Below are 21,934 nucleotides of genomic sequence, written 5' to 3'. Positions count from 1 at the left end.
AAAAATATAAAGAAAAAAAAGAAAAGAGTCATGTGAGTTTTTTTGTCTTGACTTTTTTTTTTTACACAGTTACAATGATGGTATCATTAGTACCTCTAATATTCCTCAAGTAGAACCAGGAATTATGGGGGCGCCATTTACAGATGGCTGACCACATATATCTCCACCCATTGTAGTATTATAATGTCAGCTCCTGTCCCAAGTTACATTACAACTGTTATGGGGGCCGATCTCTGTGATGGGGGCAGGGTACTAAAAAAGTATATGTCCTACACAACAAACTACCTGATAGAAGACTGAAGACCGGGACACAGAGCAGCCGAATACAAGAGACACAAGCAGTGTCGGACTGGGGTGTCAAGGGCCCTCCAGTAACCAACTCCGGGGCCCCACTTTTCGGCTTCATGCAAATGTGACATTATCATCAATCACAAATGTATATAACAATGGGCTGGGTAGATTGTTACATGAATAAGATGCTGCCTTTGTCTGTACATAGTGAGTCAAGTATATTGTACCAAGTACAGCTCATATAAGAGGGTGGTGGCCACTCTTGCACAGGAGCCCACCAGAGGATCCTCCTGTTCTCCTGTGGGCCAGTCCAACCCTCAATACTACAGAGAAGAGGCATAATTAATGCACCAAATGAGCTCTGAAACACGGTAAAGTATACAGCACATAACCATTTTTCTTAAACTTCTCTCCCAACCTACTTGTTTTATTGCAGGGCATGTACCCATCAATTATTTATCAGTCTACCAAGCAAATCTGTGAATTAAAAGGTTCTATTTTCAGTGCATGTCTCATCCCTCCTAACAAGACCCACAAGTGTTAATTTTAGGGATAAGAGATGCACTTTTACATGCAGGTTTGAAGGAACTGTGGACCATACTGACTACATTCACACATCAGTTTCTTCATTGACACATTATATTCTATGGGGCTTATCATATTTCATTTTCCTGACCAATGGTCCACATAAAATAATTGAGACGTCCTAGTTGATTTGTTTTGTATATAAGACTCACCTCTCAAATTAATAGGTCAATGGAAAAAAATGGACACTGCACAGTTGCCATCCAAGTTGCATCTGTGTGCTGTCTGTTTTCCACTGACTGGTTGCTTGTAGAAGCATTTAGAAACTGACGATAGTATTTTTGCATACAAGAAAAACGAACGATGGATGGTAAAAAGCACATTGATGGAAATCGGTCCGTTTTCTGGTTGTGAGAAAAAAAGCTGGCGTTTGAATTCAGGCTAATAGACACAATAGTTGTGGTCACACAGGTGATTGGGTGCACAGAGGAGCCATCCAACAACTAGCAAGATGGTGCCCAGTCTTTGCAAAAGCTAGGAGAAAAGGCTGTAGATAGAATACTTTATTGGCTAAAAAAATAATGTGAAGATGTGTCACATTTTAAGGGGGCCGACAGACGGCCTTATTTTTCGTGCGAGGATCACATCGCAGTGCACGGACTGGCCAGCACCTCTCCTGACCTGAGCGTGACATTGTGATGTATTTCTATGCAGCCAACGGTCAGTCCGAGGTTTCCAACGCGATCCTCGCACGAGAAATACGGACGTCTGTCTGTCCCTTAGCGATACCTTCCAAGACTTGAAAAGTATATAAGCAAGTTTCCCAATTTGCAATCATACATTGCAGTGCAGATGTGATTTTTATGTTAAGCAAACAGCACAGCTGAATTTTAGGGAAATACTCTCCAGTTTTTTTGTGGGTTTTGGAGATTTTTTCTTCTATTTTTCCCGTTTGTGTTTTTTTGCTTTCTTAAATATTGTGGCTAAATGTGTGCTGAAAGTCAGTAAGGAAAAATAAAATTGATGACAAGCTTTTTCTTTTTGTTTTTACCTTTTGCCTTTTTTTATTTTTCAATTTGTTTCACTTCTTGGGTCTTATGTAAAAATGAGCGGATCAGTTGAGATTCAGATTTGGCATATCATGAGGATTTTATAGGAAATTCAATTCACAGCAAAGTTATTCTCTGCAAATTGAATGTTACGAACGATGTTCTGGGTTTTGTCCAGATCCCAAAGCATAATAAATTAACATAAGAAATGAATTCTTGCCATATCACTCACCTGTGTCGCTGTCACCGGAACCCGCCGTCTTGTCCTCCGCACCTTTTCTTTTCACCTTCCCCTATTGTGCGGATCCTCCTTGACCTCTTCACTCTTGGTCAGATTTGCCCGCAAAATCAGGTCTCAGGAATCAATGTACAACAACGTGTACCGCGATTGCACAGAGCACAAAAACGTCAGAGGCCTAAGTGAGCTGGAATTCCTGGCCTGGAGGGAAGAGACTGAAGAGGATCCATGCAATGGGGGAAGGGGAAAGGATGCAAGAAGGAGGTGGGCTTTGGGTACGGTGGAACAGGCGAGAGGTGAGATGAGAATCTATTTTTTTAACCATTTCCCTGTCCCTCTACAGTTCAGCAAAATGGCAGCCTCAGCTTGCCGCTATTTTGCTGAATTTACGCAGTGAATTACAAATACTCTGTATTTTGGAGAATGCAAATTTTTATAAAATTTGTAGAGAATTCTATTCCATTTCAATATATCCACTCATCTCTAATCGTATGAATTTTTTTTCAAAATGGAACATACTCTACTTGTAGATATGGCATTTTTTTGATAGGATTCTTTTCTCTCTTCAAATATTTTTACATGCATTTTTTTTGCTTTTTCCCACAAGCTTTTCTAAAGACATAAAAAATTGCACGTAAAAATGTCTGACTTGGAAAAACTCTTAGAAAAGTTTGTAGAAAAACACATCAAATTCATGGTGCTTATTTAGAAGCCAAACAAAATGCAATAAAAACTTAAAGGGAACCTGTCACATGAAAAAAACACTATTAACCTGCAGATATGAGGTTAATTTGCAGGTTAATAGCATTCTCAACCTGTCCGATGCCGGCACTTAAATCCCCGCTGCCATGGGGAAATCAACTTTATTCCTCCCGGTAGCATTTTGGTTTCAGTCATAGAGGCGGCGCCGATGCGGGTTCAGTCACTGCTGTGTGTATCGAGAGCGGTGGCTGTAACCACACCCGCAGCACTGACAGCCGATGAGCTGCTGGGAATCAGTACCAGGGGCGCAGTTGCAGCCATCGCTCTCTATACACAGAGCAGTGACTGAACCCGCACCGGCGCCTCCCCTATGACTGAAACCGGAACGCTACCGGGAGGAATAAAGTTCATTTCCTCCTGGCAGCAGGGTTCTAAGCGACGGCAATGGGCAGATTCAAAAAGGTTAATGGCGTCTTTTCACGTTACAGGTTCCCTTTAAAGAAGTAGTCTAGGATTATAAAATCGTTGCTGTTTTCCTCCAGAAACAGTTCTATCGGGATTGCAGCCTATCAATGTTCACTATAATGAGGCTGAGCTGCAGCATCAGACTCAACCAATGCCTATATCTAGAGGAGAACATCCATGTTTTTCTAATCCTAGACAACCCCCATAACTTAGCTCATCTGCTTTCTCTGATCGCTCTTAGAAGTTGTACTTTGTGTATCCGTGATTACCCGGAAAAGATTTTAATGTATTAGTCCTGTATTATGTATGAGCATATATATATTTTTATCCATTATTTATGTCCAGTGAACACATTAATGGCGCTGTATATATATTGTAAATTCATTCACACAGCTACTTTTCCTTCCTAGACTTTGAAATATAAAGTAATTGGTACAAGCACCAGAAGAACATTTACAGATTTTTCCTTGGTGCCATTGTTGGTTTCTTTAAAATCCTTGAAACATCATTTAAATTCTAAATCTACTCTTAAAAGGAGATTTTTCCTTCAATATGTTAATTGGCTCCACTCTTTATCAAATTTACTGTTACTTTTTTCTCCGTAAAGTCATTATGATGGTATCATTAATCAAAGAGATAAACATAAGTAGCTGATATGCATGGATTCAACTTGCAGGCAAAAAAAAACACATTTTCGAGCATATAAACAAGCAGTGTTGTTCATCTGGATTGATTGAAATGACTGTGATTACTCCGAAACATAATTGTCTTTGATAATCAAAGGCTCATTGACCCAATCCATGAACTATATTTAAAGGAAACATATACTTAAAAGATGAGTTGGGTTGTAGCCACTTAATAGGAAACCACCCAAACCAATAAATTAGTTCTAATTGCCTTTAAATAATGTGATTTCTCCAGGCTCCATTCTTTCTATGTGTGCAGCTGCAATTCTCTCTTATTTAACAGCAAACTTATTGAAATGAAAATGCGGGAAGCAGTCATTTTACTTAACCTGTGACCTCAATCATATCTTCTATTATTGTGTAGAGTTTAAACAAAGGAAATTCATAAAGCATACACCATCGTCAAAAAAACCTCCAGTAAGACAAACAAGGCTGGCCAGAATAAAATGTTTGCTGCTTCCAATAGGTGGCACTATAGAGATCAAGTCCTCTTCCTCTCTGAAGAGGCAATTTGCATATTAAATTTCCCAAGGAGCATTGCATGGTGAATATGCCTCCTTACATTGGTATGCCAGAGAAGGTATGTCACTCTCCACAAGGAAAAACATTACCCCTTATACCTCAGTCCAGAGCCTCTCACCTAGCCAAATCAGTTCTCATACTTTGCACTGACGAGGGGCAATTGCCCGAAACACCATGTCTGCAAACTGATGTTCTGATTTGGCTTTTATCTTAAGTTATATTACAAGGCTCATTAAAGGGTCGATATTGACTTGTAGGATTGCAGCTTCCAACAGGTGGCGCTAGAGAGTTTAAATCCTCTTCCTCTCTGAAGAGGCAATTTGCATATTACACACTACAGTAATCTAGAAAGGTGCAGCGGAACACAAGTTAATTTGTTTGGCCAAATTAATTTATATATGTCAACGTGTCAACTTATTTGACTGCCAGGTATACTCAGCATATGGAAAGTATCCTGGAAAATATATGTACAGCCTCATTTGTAGCTCCAGGACTTTTCAAGAATGGTAAGAAAATGACTAATGTCTTGGAAGACGTTCATGTCACATTTTGGCCAGACTTTGTGAAAGTTACCACCGTTCTGTATGAAGCCCGGAAAAATGGGATTTGGATGAATCACCAATGGAGCCATAGAATTCTATCAAACGGCTTTGGATTGTGCTCTCTTTGGTTATCTTTAAAGTTGGAAACAATGTAACAGTTTCTGACTTCAAAGACATGTACGAGAGAAAAAAAAATTGAAATGGAGTCCAAAGTTGCATGTCATTTAGCTCCAAAGCTCCAAATTTTTCCAGGGTTCACAAATATGTGGCCGAGACGTGATCTGAACTAAGCATAATACTAGTCTGTGTAAGTAGTCATTTGCGTCAATATTTGGTTATTGGAATACTTATGATTTGATTGAAAAGATTCAAAGGATAAAATTTGTAGACAAATAAATGTGAATAAATGTGTCTTCCAAATCGCTCCCAAAAAAATTTTTCAGCAAGACATCGAGTTTCTTTCCTGTAGATGATTCAATCTAAGCAAACTATTACCTTTAGTACAATTTCAAAAAGTATATGATGTAAATGGCACGGAATAACTATTCTTGATTAGAGATATTTTGGAAAAGTCCTGGTCTACAATGCTACATACTCTATATTTTAAGAGTGGATCACAAATAAAGTGGTACTGGGAGCTGGAGCTGTATCTGATGTCAATTTAATAATTATGAAAGTCACCTCAATGGCAGATGTACTGGAAAGTGAGGAACAGCCAGTATTGTTGCTATGGGGGTGCGAAGATAGCACTTGCTTTGATGGCTGAGGTGTCCCATCGACCTGATACGAAGACACCAATATTATAAACTGGATCAAAACGTAGGTGGGTTTCTATTACAGACTTTGCGTTGGGCCTAAGAGCTCCAAGTTACGCCTCTAGAGTCAACCATGATGGATTTCAACAAGTCTGATCCTTTTGTTAATCCAGGAGACAAGCTACTAGACACCATGGCAGTAGTCTATTTTTCCCTAATGATATAAACTTGTATGCTCATGTTTGGTCAGATTTAGCCAACTGATTTGAGGAATCCGAGAAGTGAAAGCTTTGTAGCCCCCTTTTGTATGCAGTCTACTCAACCAATATATTTTAATCTATTCACATGTTTTTTTAGAGCAAATTACATTGGTTCTGGGATATATTTTTTGTTGGGAGTGGATTACACAGGTGAGACAGGGAAGTTTGAGGCAAAATTCGTGTGGCTTTGACCTTTGGCACACCACCTTTCATAAAGTGATTTACTTGAATATCGCGAAGAAATAATTAATAGAACTTTTGTCTTAATATCTCAGGCTAATACTGACATTTTCTTCTGAAACACTGGAAATAATAGCAATGAAAACAGAATTTCTAGGAAAAATAAACGTATGAAATCAGAATTTCTAGGAAAAATCAAGAATAATATAAAACAACTTTTCAGAGTTGTAAGTAGAATGACTCTTTATGTAGTTTCCAGACAGCTCAGCTTAGAATGAGATTACATTAATTGTGTACCTGCTATGTAATATCAACCACTCACTTTATTTGCGGTCATGGAAAACTTCAGCCTCCGGAGACTTGAACTGTGTTTGCTTATTAGAAGACCACTAGATGTAAAACACGAGATGCTTTGTCTTAAGTAATTAGCTACTGATTGAATGAACACTTATAGTGAAAGTTACAGAAGGCGTCTACAGATACGCGAGGCTGGAAATTACATAGCATACATACATATAGCTCTTCACAGCTATCTAACTGAAACACAAAATAGTTTCCATTAAAAAATATCTTACAGGGGTATTGTGGTTTGGAAAAAAAATATTAAATACAATATTTCAATGTTCTGAAATGTCGTTGGAAACAAAGTCTACTTCCATTCTTCAGCAATGGTGGTAGTGGGTGACAGTGGTACCAGTCACACACCCCAAAGCCACATTTACACCAATAAAGACCTCTGTACTATAATTGGCAAATGGTAAGCAGGGGCCCGTAACATTTTTTGCATTCAGACCCAGGAGCTTCCAGCTATGCCTCTACTCTACTCTGGAGAACGCAGCCCATCTGTGCATTGCATGGCTCACTGATTGTAATGAGAATGCTGCAATGCTTTATTTTCACTGTGGGGGCACTGTGAAAGAACTGAAAACATTCAGCACATTTCTCCCACTACTTATAGATGATAGCTGGGGCTCAGTAGTCGGACACCCAGTCATCAGCGATTATTAGGTAGTAAATCCTTAGCATTCAGTTTAACTAAAAAAGTCTTAGTTTAGCTCACATTGCTATTGGCAAGGATAGCAGAGAACATAAGAGCAAAAAATACACATTAAGAGTATGTGCACACTGCAAATACTGATGTGTTGGCAGGAAAAACGCAGCATAAAACCCATGCATTTTTGACGTATTTTTGATGCGTTTTTTCCCCATTCATTAGAAAAGGTAAAATAGTTGTAAAACCACTGAAAGGATTAATATGCTGCCGATATGAAACTTAAAAATGTAAAATAAGCAGCAAGTGCTTGAGACTTCAGGAATCTCATTAAGTTTTTGTGACAAATAGGCGCAGAAAAAAAACGAGTGAAAAACACAGCAAATAACGAGTGCACATATCTTAATATCTCTATTATTATAAACCTTTATTATCAGCCTGGATCCAATTACAGAACTGTATCTAAAATATATAACACTGTTTACACAACTCGGTAATTACGCCAACAGCCAAACTTACTACCCTGTTTCTCTAAACCTCATTCATTTCTATAGTAGGTAGGAAAACAGCTTAATGTATTTGCGTTTGATGGTTTTCGTAACCCTGCTTTTGGTGACTAGGAACTAGAAGCTGTTATTCCCATCTTGACCACGAAAGGCAGAGATGGGAATAACCCTCTAAAGATGCCACTTTCTTACAAATTCAATACACTGTAACAACATGCCAGTAAAACATAAGCTGCAATTCACATTACCACCAAGAAAAAAAACACATGGACACATATCGTGTAAACTAGTGATGGGCGAGCGTGCGTGGCACTGCTCGATACTCGATCAAGTATCGGGGTGCTCGAGAGCTCGGATACCCGTAAGTGAATTATCTGAGCTGGGCGCAGAGAGAGAAAGAGAGAGAGAGATTTTCTGTCCTCCAGAAGAATGCTCGAGTTTGCCATTCACTTCCATTATGCTCACTACTCGAGTCGAGCACATCCGAGCGTCCAACGTGCTCGATTTGAGTACCAAGTAATGATGAGAGAGTATGTTTTGTCAACCCTTTCGGCGAGCAAACTCGAGTGCTCGCCGAGTATCTTCAGCGTGCTCGGGTGTTATGTTTTAGTCGCTCTGTGAACATGATTTGCAACTGTTTGACAGCTTTAATACGTGTGAGGAATGCTTAAGAAACATGCATTCCTAACATGTATTAAAGCTGTCATACAGTCGCAAATCATGAGCACAGAGTGACTAAAACATAACACCCGAGCACGCTGAAGATACACGGTCAGACCCAGCCAATTTTTAAAATGAACTTTTGTTCATGGGAAAACCCCTTTAAATCTCGAGTAACGAGCATGCTCGCTCATCACTAGTACCGAGCACTCCAGCATTTCAGAGCTTGATCATCACTAGTGTAAACATCTCCTGACAGAGTATTGCAAAATCCTGTTTGTTTTTATTTACAAAGCCAGTCATCTCGACCAGGAATTTCGGAAAATGTTGAGCCAAAAATGAAAGGTCCACAATTCTTATTTTAGCCAGAATATAAAATTATTATTGAAGCAAATATTTTTTTGTGGATATGGTCCCTATGTTTTCTATCAATATGTTTTAGATCCTTCACTATACAATTGTTTTTCCGTACAGACATCCATTTTGGAATACCTTGCTGCTACAATACCCAATATCTTGAAGTCTAAAGAAGCTAGCGTGACTTTTCTAGTAAACACAAGCTGGAACACTATATTAAATATACATAGCATCTTCATCTTCTGTTGAAATAAACATTATAGAGCAATGTTCCGGGAGTGACACACTCCACAACCTCTGAGGATGGGCTTGAAAGTTTTGTACACGGTAAACAGTCATTATGCTTCATATGAGGTATGAAAGGTATACGTCTGCATTTTATATGACTATTTCCATAGGGCTGGAGTGCTGACTTATCACCATAAGTGGGTCTGTGTATACAAAGTAGCATAGCGGTGCTTTCTATATTACTCCACCGCTCAGCAATAGATGTTGTGTTCTCGAAGATGTTCCTGTAGCATTGTGATCTGTGTTTACATACAAAGTAGAAATTTCCCCAGAGACGTGACCAGCAACAGAAACTCAAAATATAAACCCAGCGTAACCCTGGCAGCGGAACACACAAATCACCGCCACGAAAGGTGCAATAAAGAGGAAAGAGCGCCAGTAAGTGATAACAAGTGATGTCAATAAGGCACGTAGTTCAAAAGGGTATGACTGCTGATACACAATATCAGATTATTTTATATAGTAAGTGCAAAGGCTGCAAATAAAGCAGTTCACATCCCATCTTGGGTTCCAGAATCCGCTTTGGATTAGGTTTATTATTCTCTGACTGTATTCTCTTGGGTTCCAAAAGAAAACAAACGGTGATAGTGGCTGTCCCCCTGGAGAACACTGGATTTGGGGGGGGTTTGCGTTTTGCTGCTACTGCTTAGGAAAGAGGTAAAGTTAATTCTTATTTCATCTATGGTAATGCTACAGGGAAAAGACGGCATTGCATAGACATAGCACCTGTTGATGTTAACAGCCTAAAATTTCATCTGTTTAAGGCATATTTGCGTATAAATGGCAGCTGAAATCTTTGGCTTTTTATTGAATTCAATATATCTTAGAGCTTAATGTTGAGGTGAATCCGAGAAAAACATCAGCTGCAATTACTTCAGTAGGCCAGAGGGGGCAGCATACAGAGAGATTTCCGCGAGATCTGCCCTGAGCAATTCACTTTTTGAATTGGCGAACGTCTCTGTAATCTTCTAAATTTTATTTTTGTTTTCGGTAATGCCATTTAATAATTTATTAATTATTAGATACACGGCTAAGCAGACAGAATCACACAGGAGAGGATTAGATACACAGCTCAGAAGACAGTATCACACAGGATAGGATTAGATACACGGCTCAGCAAACCGTATCACACATAATAGGATTAGATACATGACTCAGCAGACAGTATCACACAGGATAGGATTAGATACACGGCTCAGCGGACAGTATCACACAGGATAGGAATAGATACACGGCTCAGCAGACAGTATCACACAGGATAGGATTAGATACACAGCTCAGCGGACAGTATCACACAGGATAGGATTAGATACACAGCTCAGCAGACAGTATCACACAGGAAAGGATTAGATACACAGCTCAGCAGTCAGTATCACACAGGATAGGATTAGATACACAGCTCAGCAGACAGTATCACACAGGAAAGGATTAGATACACAGCTCAGCAGTCAGTATCACACAGGATAGGATTAGATACACAGCTCAGCAAACCGTATCACACATAATAGGATTAGATACATGACTCAGCAGACAGTATCATACACGGCTCAGCGGACAGTATCACACAGGATAGGAATAGATACACGGCTCAGCAGACAGTATCACACAGGATAGGATTAGATACATAGCTCAGCAGACAGTATCACACAGGAGAGGATTAGATACACAGCTCAGAAGACAGTATCACACAGGATAGGATTAGATACACAGCTCAGCAAACCGTATCACACATAATAGGATTAGATACATGACTCAGCAGACAGTATCACACAGGATAGGATTAGATACATGGCTCAGCAGACAGTATCACACAGGATAGGATTAGATACATGGCTCAGCAGACAGTATCACACAGGATAGGATTAGATACAAGGCTCAGCAGACAGTATCACACAGGAAAGGATTAGATACACAGCTCAGCAGACAGTATCACACAGGAAAGGATTAGATACACAGCTCAGCAGACAGTATCACACATAATAGGATTAGATACATGACTCAGCAGACAGTATCACACAGGATAGGATTAGATACATGGCTCAGAAGACAGTATCACACAGGATAAGATTAGATACACAGCTCAGCAGACAGTATCACACAGGATAGGATTAGATACACAGCTCAGCAGACAGTATCACACAGGACAGGATTAGATACACAGCTCAGCAGTCAGTATCACACAGGATAGGATTAGATACACAGCTCAGCAGACAGTATCACACAGGAAAGGATTAGATACATAGCTCAGCAGACAGTATCACACAGGATAGGATTAGATACATAGCTCAGCAGACAGTATCACACAGGAAAGGATTAGATACATAGCTCAGCAGACAGTATCACACAGGATAGGATTAGATACACAGCTCAGCAGACAGTATCACACATAATAGGATTAGATACATGACTCAGCAGACAGTATCACACAGGATAGGATTAGATACATGGCTCAGAAGACAGTATCACACAGGATAAGATTAGATACACAGCTCAGCAGACAGTATCACACAGGATAGGATTAGATACACAGCTCAGCAGACAGTATCACACAGGACAGGATTAGATACACAGCTCAGCAGTCAGTATCACACAGGATAGGATTAGATACACAGCTCAGCAGACAGTATCACACAGGATAGGATTAGATACATAGCTCAGCAGACAGTATCACACAGGAAAGGATTAGATACATAGCTCAGCAGACAGTATCACACAGGATAGGATTAGATACACAGCTCAGCAGACAGTATCACACAGGACAGGATTAGATACACAGCTCAGCAGACAGTATCACACAGGACAGGATTAGATACACAGCTCAGCAGACAGTATCACACAGGAGAGGATTAGATACACAGCTCAGCAGTCAGTATCACACAGGATAGGATTAGATACACAGCTCAGCAGACAGTATCACACAGGATAGGATTAGATACATAGCTCAGCAGACAGTATCACACAGGAAAGGATTAGATACATAGCTCAGCAGACAGTATCACACAGGATAGGATTAGATACATAGCTCAGCAGACAGTATCACACAGGACAGGATTAGATACACAGCTCAGCAGACAGTATCACACAGGAAAGGATTAGATACACAGCTCAGCAGTCAGTATCACACAGGATAGGATTAGATACACGGCTCTCAGGAAACACGCAGTAATTGCAGCTGATGTTTTTCTCAGACTCACCTCAACATTAAGCTCTTTATGTAGTAAGAAGACTGGCTGATAGTAAGAAATAATAGGAATCCTATTTTAGTGTATAGAACCTATATCTTATTTTTCATATTGTATAGTACACTTACTAAAGGGACTTGTTTCTGTCACAAAAAGTGACATTATAGTCAACTTTGCAGTGTAAGCAATTGGATTGGATTAAAATCTTAAATAAAACCTGGATGCTGGAGTAGGGAGAGAAGTGTGAGTTCCCACTCCAGTGAGTGCATGGCTCTTTAATGAGCCAATGAGTTACCTGGAAAAGATCCATAAATAATGGGTGAGCCATTCACATATGGCACTACCAGCCCATTGGATTCTCCAGTGATGTCATGGAAAATGGGTGTTTTGAGGTTCTAGGCAGTAGGGCTATGGCCTGATACTGATACAGCAGATGTAATAATGGCCAAACAGTCTAGAATTTATTTGTGTTTTGCAGTACTATGATGTGACTTGCCTTTCTGCATTAATGGGTAAGAGATAATGTCTGTTTCCAGTTTCTATAAAACCCTTTGTGTCAAAATTACTGTAGCCAAGATATGACAATCCTGTGAGTTGGGTCGCCCTAACCTGTGAGATGTTGCATACAAAGATTTTTTCTGTAACATTTTCTACTTCTGGGAAAGAATAAAACACACATGAGATCATGGCTTTAGATCTCCATACAACGGAGCCATAAAGAAAGCCTCCTGACACTGCCATAAAGCTAAATGCACATCGATCTGCCATGTGAACGAGGCCTAATTAGCATCTCCAGCTTCTTAAGAGCTGTGGACATCTTTGACATGGAAAAAAATATTTTTACATATGCTTCAGTCTGCAATCGTCATTCATTTTCAAACCCATTGATATATATTTTGCAGCCAGTCTGATCCAAGTTTCAGATTTTTCTCATGTGCGAGTGTCCCTTCCAGTAATATAGGCAGAATGTGATGTCTGTGTGTATCCAGGATATTGCTGTTTTCATTTTCTTTCATGTATCAGCAAAACTCAATACTGTACTTTCACCCCTATGTGCTTTCCTTGTCTATTGCCTGTATTCTGTGGTCTACATAAAACTTTAGATACTTTTACCTCTCTCCATTGCAGACCTGTGTATAACCCCCTCCTGACATCTCTATCACTGAGAGAAGGGAGGGAAGAGCAGAGGGTCAGCAGATGCAGGAGCAGGATTTGTATCTTTGTTGCAAATCACTCAGCTACATAGAAATACAATTTGCAGCAGCAACATGGTAGAGAATTTTTAATTAAGGGCTATTTAGAAAGTTGATTACCTTTGCATTCAGAAATCAAAAGCAAAATTTTGTGTTAAAAGGTATATACACTTTAACTACTTCTGAGCTACCCATAAACTATAAACCTGTGGGCAGTCCACACTTTACTCTGCAGTGACATTCTAAAACGTCAATGCAGTGTCAGCAGCTTGAATGACATCATGCGACTGTCAGACACAGCCAGACTTCCCAGAGCGAAGATAAACTTTGTTGATTACCATATTTACCTTTTTGATCTTTGTCTACACAGCACTGAACCATCTCTTGTGTGTACAGATTAGGAAGAACAGTCCCTTTGGATACAGTGATCATATGATATCGGGATATAGGGAGGCAACAGAAACTGCTGCATCCTAGGAGACACAGCCAAATCTGCTATATCGCCAGTAGGGTAAATGTGTCCTGTATCTGAGGCTAATATACTATCCCCAGCTACAATGGAAATCATAAATAAAAAGAATGTATTAATATGTTACAATGTGCCCAAAAGGTCTTTTAAGAACTAAATGAAAAAATAAACAAGCAAAAAAAAAAGCATATATAAAGAAAAAGAAAAAAAGACCCATTTATAGCCTGAATAGCTGTTTATAGCCATGCCCCTGTTGAATAAAATATGTCCAATATATAAAAATAATTTATACAGAAAGGGGAATGAAATTTAATTTTTTTTATTAGTCCTTTATGGTTGCAAAAAATGTAACAAAAAAACCCAGAGTTATAGACATATTTCATCTCTTTCTTTACACTTTTCCACAATTTCTACAAAAAAATAAATAAAAAAGTGAAATAAAAATTAATTCCCATGTATTGCAATAAAAGAGGCAAAAACTATTAGAATATCTGAACTAAAAATTATTTTTAAGAGCCATTAAAAGCAACTGTATGATAAAACCTGAAAATATGCCTGGTCAGGGATATAGTAAAAGACCTGGACCTGAACTAGTTAAGAGAGCATTTTGAACAATAGATATACAGTATGGTACAGCGCTCGACTGAATGCAATGCCCTATTATACTGTATACAGTAAAGGAAGGACGTGCACATTTGCATAGTGCTGCTTGTGCGTTATAAAAATGATCATGACATTAATAAATCAGAGAACACTAATGGCATAGAGGCTTCTAACTAAATTTAAGAGAAATCAGGGATTAAAGGAAACGCAGACACTGCCTTCCATGCTACATGTACTCCTAAAATAAACTATTTAGTAGTTATATAATTGCATTGAGCTTTATGCATTCCTGCTTTTAATGGGTTAAAATAAAAACCAGAATGACTAGACTAGCAGGAAATTGGCACCGTGTTAAAGGGTGCTTCAAGGTACATGGTTCTGTAAATTGCAGGTCTGTGCTTTGGACATTTTCCAGGGTATTTTATGTTTAATTTTGCCTTGGGGGCATGTTCAGATTATTTTCACAGAGAATACACATCAATGTCAAATTGATATCAGTCTAACCTATTAACAAACATATGTCACTTATTAAGTTAATCTCACCTATTTTGTCAATTTTGGATGACGATAATAAAAAGGCAGACACAAGAGTGCACACTTGTCTACTTTACTTGCTGTTACAGAAACTCTGCAAAACCCAGAGCAGGAAGCCCCTCTGGCAGTGATGAGATTAATATGCTGAGTGGCAGGCGGACTGGAGCGCTGCTCGGTTGTGTCCTAGGATGTTACATATGCTGCTGTCCATGGTCTGATTCCTCTCCCTCCGGTTACTCAGGAGGTAGTAATAGTACAGTCATGCGGACCATAGGGCGCCATTAAGCAGGAGAGTTTATATACAGCAACCACAGTGTGAAAAGACGACATTTATTGCCAGCGACCATATTGGCAAATGACAAGGATCAGAATAAAGTTCAGAAGCTTGACATTATTTACAACGTAATGAACTATTGAATGTAACCATTACAAGTTACTTTTCTTACACTTTACTCCTTTCAGATCTTAAGAACATGTTTTACTGTTTTTAATTAGTACAAAATAAAACTGTTTTTTTTTTGTTTTTTTTTTACCAGTGGGTGTATCTAGAATTCCTTAGACCCCATAGCAGAAGGCTAACTGCCAACCCCTCTCCCCGCCCAAAAAAATAAAAATGAAAGGCCCACGCATAGCCCTCAAAACAGTATAATGGCCCCCACATAGCTCTCCAAACAGTATAATGGCCCCCACATAGCCCTCCAAACAGTATAACGGCAATCCATATAGCCCTCCAAACAGTATAATGGCCCCCACATAGCCCTCCATACAGTATAATGGCCCCACATAGCCCTCCAAACTGTTTAATGGCCATCCATATAGCCCTCCAAACAGTATAATGGCCCCCACAGAGCCCTCCATACAGTATAATGGCCCACCACCTAGTCCTCCAAACAGTATAATGGCCCCCTCATAGTCCTCCAAACAGTATAATGACCCCCTCATAGCCCTCCAAACAATATGATGATCCCTTACAGAGCCCTCCAAACAGCATAATGGTACTCACATAGACTACAAACAGTATAGTGGTCCCCACATAGCCCTCAAAACAGTATAATTGGCTCCCCAATATCCCTCCAAACAGTATAATGGGCCCCACATAGCCCTACAAACAGTATAATGGCCCCCTCATAGCCCTCCAAACAGTATAATAGCCCTCCAACAGTATAATGGCACTCACATAACCTTACAAACAGTATAGTGGTCCCCACATAGCCCTCCAAATAGTATAATTGGCTCCCCAACAGCCCTCCAAATAGTATAATTACCTCCACATAGCCCTCTAAACAGCATAATGGCACCCACATACTCTTCCAAACAGTATAGTGGTCCCCACATAGCCCTCCAAACAGTATAATTGGCTCCCCAACAGCCCTCCAAATAGTATAATTACCTCAACATAGCCCTCTAAACAGCATAATGGCACCCACATACTCTTCCAAACAGTATAGTGGTCCCCACATAGCCCTCCAAACAGTATAACTGGCCTACACATAGCCCTCCAAACAGTATAATGGCCGCCCATATAGCCCTCCTAACAGTATAATGGCCCCACATAGCCCTCCAAACAATACGATGGTCCCTTACATAGCCCTCCAAACAGTATAATTGTCCTCACATAGCCCTCCAAACAGTATAATGGCCCCCTCATAGCCCTCCAAACAGTATAATGGGCCCCACATAACCCTCCAAACAGTATAATGGCTCCCTCATAGCCCTCCAACAGTATAATGGCACTCACATAGCCTTACAAACAGTATAGTGGTCCCCACATAGCCCTCCAAACAGTATAATTGGCTCCCCAATAGCCCTCCAAACAGTATAATTACCTCCACATAGCCTTCTAAACAGCATAATGGCACCCACATACTCTTCCAAACAGTATAGTGGTCCCCACATAGCCCTCCAAACAGTATAGTGGTCACCACATAGCCCTCCAAACAGTAGAATTGACCACCACATAGTCCTCCAAATAGTAGAGTTGTAGAATTGGCCCCATGACTTATGGAGCTTATAGCCACCACGTGGTCAGCCGCTATTAGCGGTACGCCACTGGTTTCTACCTATATTGAGTTCACTTTGCCCGAGAGGGAGGTAAGTTTCCTGTTGTACCGGTATACTGTGCAGTGCAGGGTCCAACAAGTAAGGTTACCTTGTCTTGGTAGATGGGCTCAGACAATTTGATCAATATGTACACTAAGAACCTCAGATTTACAAGTATAGTGAACAAAACAGTAATACTATACTATTTTTACGCCTGCAGAGGATTTTTGCATTTTTCATGCTCCCTGGCATAGCATGACAGCAGATATGTGCCTGCCAAATTTCTCTTTGTTAGGAGGCGCTGACAACTTTTGTGGTGATTTATCAAAGCATTTTTTTCCATAAAACTGGTGTAAAATACTTTAAAAAGTCACAAATGTATTGTACAACACTGAGTTGAGCAAATAAAAAAAAGACTTTTGATGCTTTTGTACCAGTTTAAAACAGCTCTGCCAAATTGGGCAGAGCTGGGAGGAGCCAGGGTGGTTCTAAATTCCACAAAAGTGCAGGCATTTGTATGATGGAAATCTTACTCCAGTGACTGACTGGAGTAACAATTTGGCGAGGAGCACATAGGAGCACACCACTAATAAGATGCACCAACTTCATTAAGTGGCATGTGCATCTTATTCCTGCACGATCCTCATAAAGACTGGAGTATAAAATGCCTGTCTTAATGAATGGAGGCCTTTGTCTTTTGTTTTTGACAACATGTTATACAACATTTTTATATCAAAATTTAAAATTTTGGTAAATTGTCAATGAAAGACATTCAAAAAAACTTCCAATAATGAAGGGAGTTTGACTGTCACAAAAAAAATCCAACCCTGTGACCTTGGACTTGTGGTCACAGGTTGTAAAGTCACATTCGTTCTTTCTGCAATTTTATTTTTTACAGTCAAATCACAGCTTTAAAATAGTCGCACCACTGCAAGCGTCATCAGTCGCAGGACTTACCTGAGAGTAGCCGTTGAACGACCAAAATCACTATGTGGCCCTAGCCTAAGAGAGACATGTGAAGGTTAGAACTGCACATGTAAAATGGGGCTATTGTGAGATGGCGCCCCCTCCACACCACCAGTTACAAGGATTGCCTGCATGGCGCCCCCCTCCACAGCACCAGTTACAAGGATTGCCTGTATGGCGCCCCCCATCCACACCACCAGTTACAAGGATTGCCTGTATGGCGCCCCCCTCCACACCACCAGTTACAAGCATTGCCTGTATGGCGCCCCCCTCCACACCACCAGTTACAAGGATTGGCTGTATGGTGCCCCCCTCGACACTACCAGTTACAAGCATTGCCTGTATGGCGCCCCCCCCACACCACCAGTTACAATGATTGACTGTATGGCGCCCCCCTCCACACCACCAGTTACAAGCATTGCCTGTATGGCGCCCCCCTCCACACCACCAGTTACAAGCATTGCTTGTATGGCGCCCTCCTCCACACCACCAGTTACAAGGATTGCCTGTATGGCACCCCCCTCCACACCACCAGTTACAAGCACTGCCTGTATGGTGCTCCCCTCCACACCACCAGTTACAAGGATTGTCTGTATGGCGCACCCCTCCACACCACCAGTTACAAGCATTGCCTGTATGGCGCCCCCCTCCACTCCACCAGTTACAAGGATTGCCTGTATGGCGCCCCCCTCCACACCACCAGTTACAAGCATTGCCTGTATGGCGCCCCCCTCCACACCACCAGTTACAAGGATTGTCTGTATGTCGCCCCCCTCCACACCACCAGTTACAAGGATTGCCTGTATGGCGCCCCCCTCCACACCACCAGTTGCAAGGATTGCCTGTATGGCGCCCCCCTCCACACCACCAGTTACAAGGATTGCCTGTATGGCGCCCCCCTCCACACCACCAGTTACAAGGATTGTCTGTATGTCGCCCCCCTCCACACCACCAGTTACAAGGATTGCCTGTATGGCGCCCCCCTCCACACCACCAGTTGCAAGGATTGCCTGTATGGCGCCCCCCTCCACACCACCAGTTACAAGCATTGCCTGTATGGCGCCCCCCTCTACACCACCAGTTATAAGGATTGCCTGTATGGCGCCCCCCTCCACACCACCAGTTACAAGGATTGCCTGTATGGCGCCCCCCTCCACACCACCAGTTACAAGCATTGCCTGTAAGGCACTCCCCTCCACACCACCAGTTACAAGCATTGCCTGTATGGCGCCCCCCTCCACACCACCAGTTACAAGGATTGCCTGTATGGCGCCCCCCTCCACACCACCAGTTACAAGGATTGCCTGTATGGCGCCCCCTTCCACACCACCAGTTACAAGGATTGCCTGTACAGCGCTCCCCTCCACTCCACCAGTTACAAGGATTGCCTGTATGGCGCTCCCCTCCACTCCACCAGTTACAAGGATTGCCTGTATGGCACCCCCCTCCACACCACCAGTTACAAGGATTGCCTGTACGGCGCTCCCCTCCACTCCACCAGTTACAAGGATTGCCTGTATGGCGCCCTCCTCCACACCACCATTTACAAGGATTGCCTGTATGGCGCCCCCCTCCACACCACCAGTTACAAGGATTGCCTGTATGGCGCCCCCCTCCACACCACCAGTTACAAGCATTGCCTGTATGGCGCCCCCCTCCACACCACCAGTTAAAGGATTGCCTGTATGGTGCCCCCCTCCACACCACCAGTTACAAGGATTGCCTGTATGGCGCCCCCCTCCACACCACCAGTTAAAGGATTGCCTGTATGGTGCCCCCCTCCACACCACCAGTTAAAGGATTGCCTGTATGGTGCCCCCCTCCACACCACCAGTTACAAGCACTGCCTGTATGGCGCTCCCCTCCACACCACCAGTTACAAGGATTGCCTGTATGGCGCTCCCCTCCACTCCACCAGTTACAAGGATTGCCTGTATGGCACCCCCCTCCACACCACCAGTTACAAGGATTGCCTGTACGGCGCTCCCCTCCACTCCACCAGTTACAAGGATTGCCTGTATGGCACCCTCCTCCACACCACCATTTACAAGGATTGCCTGTATGGCGCCCCCCTCCACACCACCAGTTACAAGGATTGCCTGTATGGCGCCCCCCTCCACACCACCAGTTACAAGCATTGCCTGTATGGCGCCCCCCTCCACACCACCAGTTAAAGGATTGCCTGTATGGTGCCCCCCTCCACACCACCAGTTACAAGGATTGCCTGTATGGCGCCCCCCTCCACACCACCAGTTAAAGGATTGCCTGTATGGTGCCCCCCTCCACACCACCAGTTAAAGGATTGCCTGTATGGTGCCCCCTTCCACACCACCAGTTACAAGGATTGCCTGTATGGTGACCTTCCTTTCTTTGTTTGCCTGATGATGCAGTTTTTTCAAGCCTCGTCAATCCAGCCTATTTCTTCATAGATCACAGTTATTTTGAAGCTTATTTCTCATGCATATAAACACTCTCCATGGGTGAATATGCACTTCCATGCCTGTGCATACATGTCTTTATATAAAAGTATACTTCTGTCATTCACTTATGCATGCAGGCATCAAAATATGCATACACTATCAGAAGCAAAACAACCAGACTGCAACCAAGTCACGCACGTTATGCCTGGGGAGACTCAGCTTACACTGTAGTGCCGCTCCGTCTTCCCCGGCCCACCAATTACAAATCATGCAGTAACTCCACAGCATATTATTTTTAGGATTTTCTTTTGTATTCACTATAAAATAAAGTTAAATTGTCATGATTATTAGTAATATTATTGTTGCCGTTTTGCAGGGATATTTGTATAAATATTTTGTAAAATGTATGATCACACTGCCTTTACTTGGAAGATGGATTAAAATATTTCTTCCATTCTGGTTTCTTTTACATTACTGGTGCACTTTTATTTAGGGGTGTCACTAGATAAAGAGGCAGACAAGGCATGTGTCATGGGTACAATAAAGACTAAGGCTGTGTGCCCACGATGCATTTTTTAAGCGCTTCCGCAGCGGCAAAAACGCTGCAGAAACGCTTAAAAAATGCATGGTAGAAGGCCTGCCATGTTCCCCAATGATAATCCGCATGTGCTGTGCACATGCTGCGGAAATTTCCGCTGCGGATTATCATTACGGAAAAAAACGCAGCACTACCAATTATTTTGCGGAAGTGCTGCGTTTTCGCCGCCATTGACTTGCATTGGAAAGCATGGATTACGCATCACTGCATATGTAGATGCGCATTCCACGCGTTCCAATGTGCGGATGGTACCCAGGTCTAGAGGAGAGGAGACTCTCCTCTGGACCCGGGTACCATAGAAACTGTAAAAAAAAGAATAAAATAAAAAATAAATATGATTCTTACCTTCTGACGTCCTCCAATTCGCTCCTCCACCCTTGCCGGCAAATCACGATGGACTGAAGGACCTGCGCTGACGTCATAGTCATGTGACGGGTCACGCGACGCTGACGTCGGCAGGTCCTTCAGTGTAGTGTATCGCGATCTGCCGGCAGTCAGCATCGAGCGAAGCAAGACACCGAGGGCCATCAGAAGGTAAGTATAGATTTATTTTTTAGTTTTTTACATTCTCTTGGGTCACACTATATAAATCCATGTCATTTGCATGGATTTCTATAGTGTGACCAAGTTGTCAAGCACTTTCCAAGTGATGCTAAAATCGCTTGACAACCCACATGTCCCTGGCAGGAAAAACGCATGTACAATCCGCATGCGTTTTTTTCTGCCAGGGGAGATGTAGAAACGCTCAGGAAAAATCCGGAGCATTTCTGCATCGTGGGCACATAGCCTAAAGCTGGCCATACACACTAGATGGCTGTCGGATAAATGATGCTTTGGCTGTCATTCGGTTGACACACATCTCAGCCTATTCTCCCATGCACAGGAGCGCTTGTGTGGCACCTGTGTCTATAG

The 21,934-nt window shown here is 41.9% G+C and overlaps 1 protein-coding gene and 1 long non-coding RNA gene across 2 annotated transcripts in view; one reads left to right on the top strand and one right to left on the bottom strand.

Moving 5' to 3' along the window:
• The window catches only part of RTN4RL1 (reticulon 4 receptor like 1), a 281,906-nt gene that overhangs the window by 165,797 nt on the left and 94,175 nt on the right, over positions 1–21,934 (bottom strand). The window lies entirely within an intron of this gene.
• The window catches only part of LOC141253007 (uncharacterized), a 76,682-nt gene continuing 64,228 nt past the window's right edge, over positions 9,481–21,934 (top strand). The window contains exon 1 of the long non-coding RNA XR_012314192.1: positions 9,481–9,674. This is a non-coding gene — a long non-coding RNA (uncharacterized lncRNA). The remainder of the gene's footprint in view (positions 9,675–21,934) is intronic.

The sequence above is a fragment of the Phyllobates terribilis genome, unplaced genomic scaffold (genome assembly GCF_046119375.1).
Source record: "Phyllobates terribilis strain yellow unplaced genomic scaffold, ASM4611937v1 Scaffold_2__4_contigs__length_985480577, whole genome shotgun sequence".
Classification (NCBI taxonomy): domain Eukaryota; kingdom Metazoa; phylum Chordata; class Amphibia; order Anura; family Dendrobatidae; genus Phyllobates; species Phyllobates terribilis.
The sequence above is the reverse complement of the archived record's forward strand: the minus strand, read 5'-3'. Positions and strand labels throughout refer to the sequence as shown.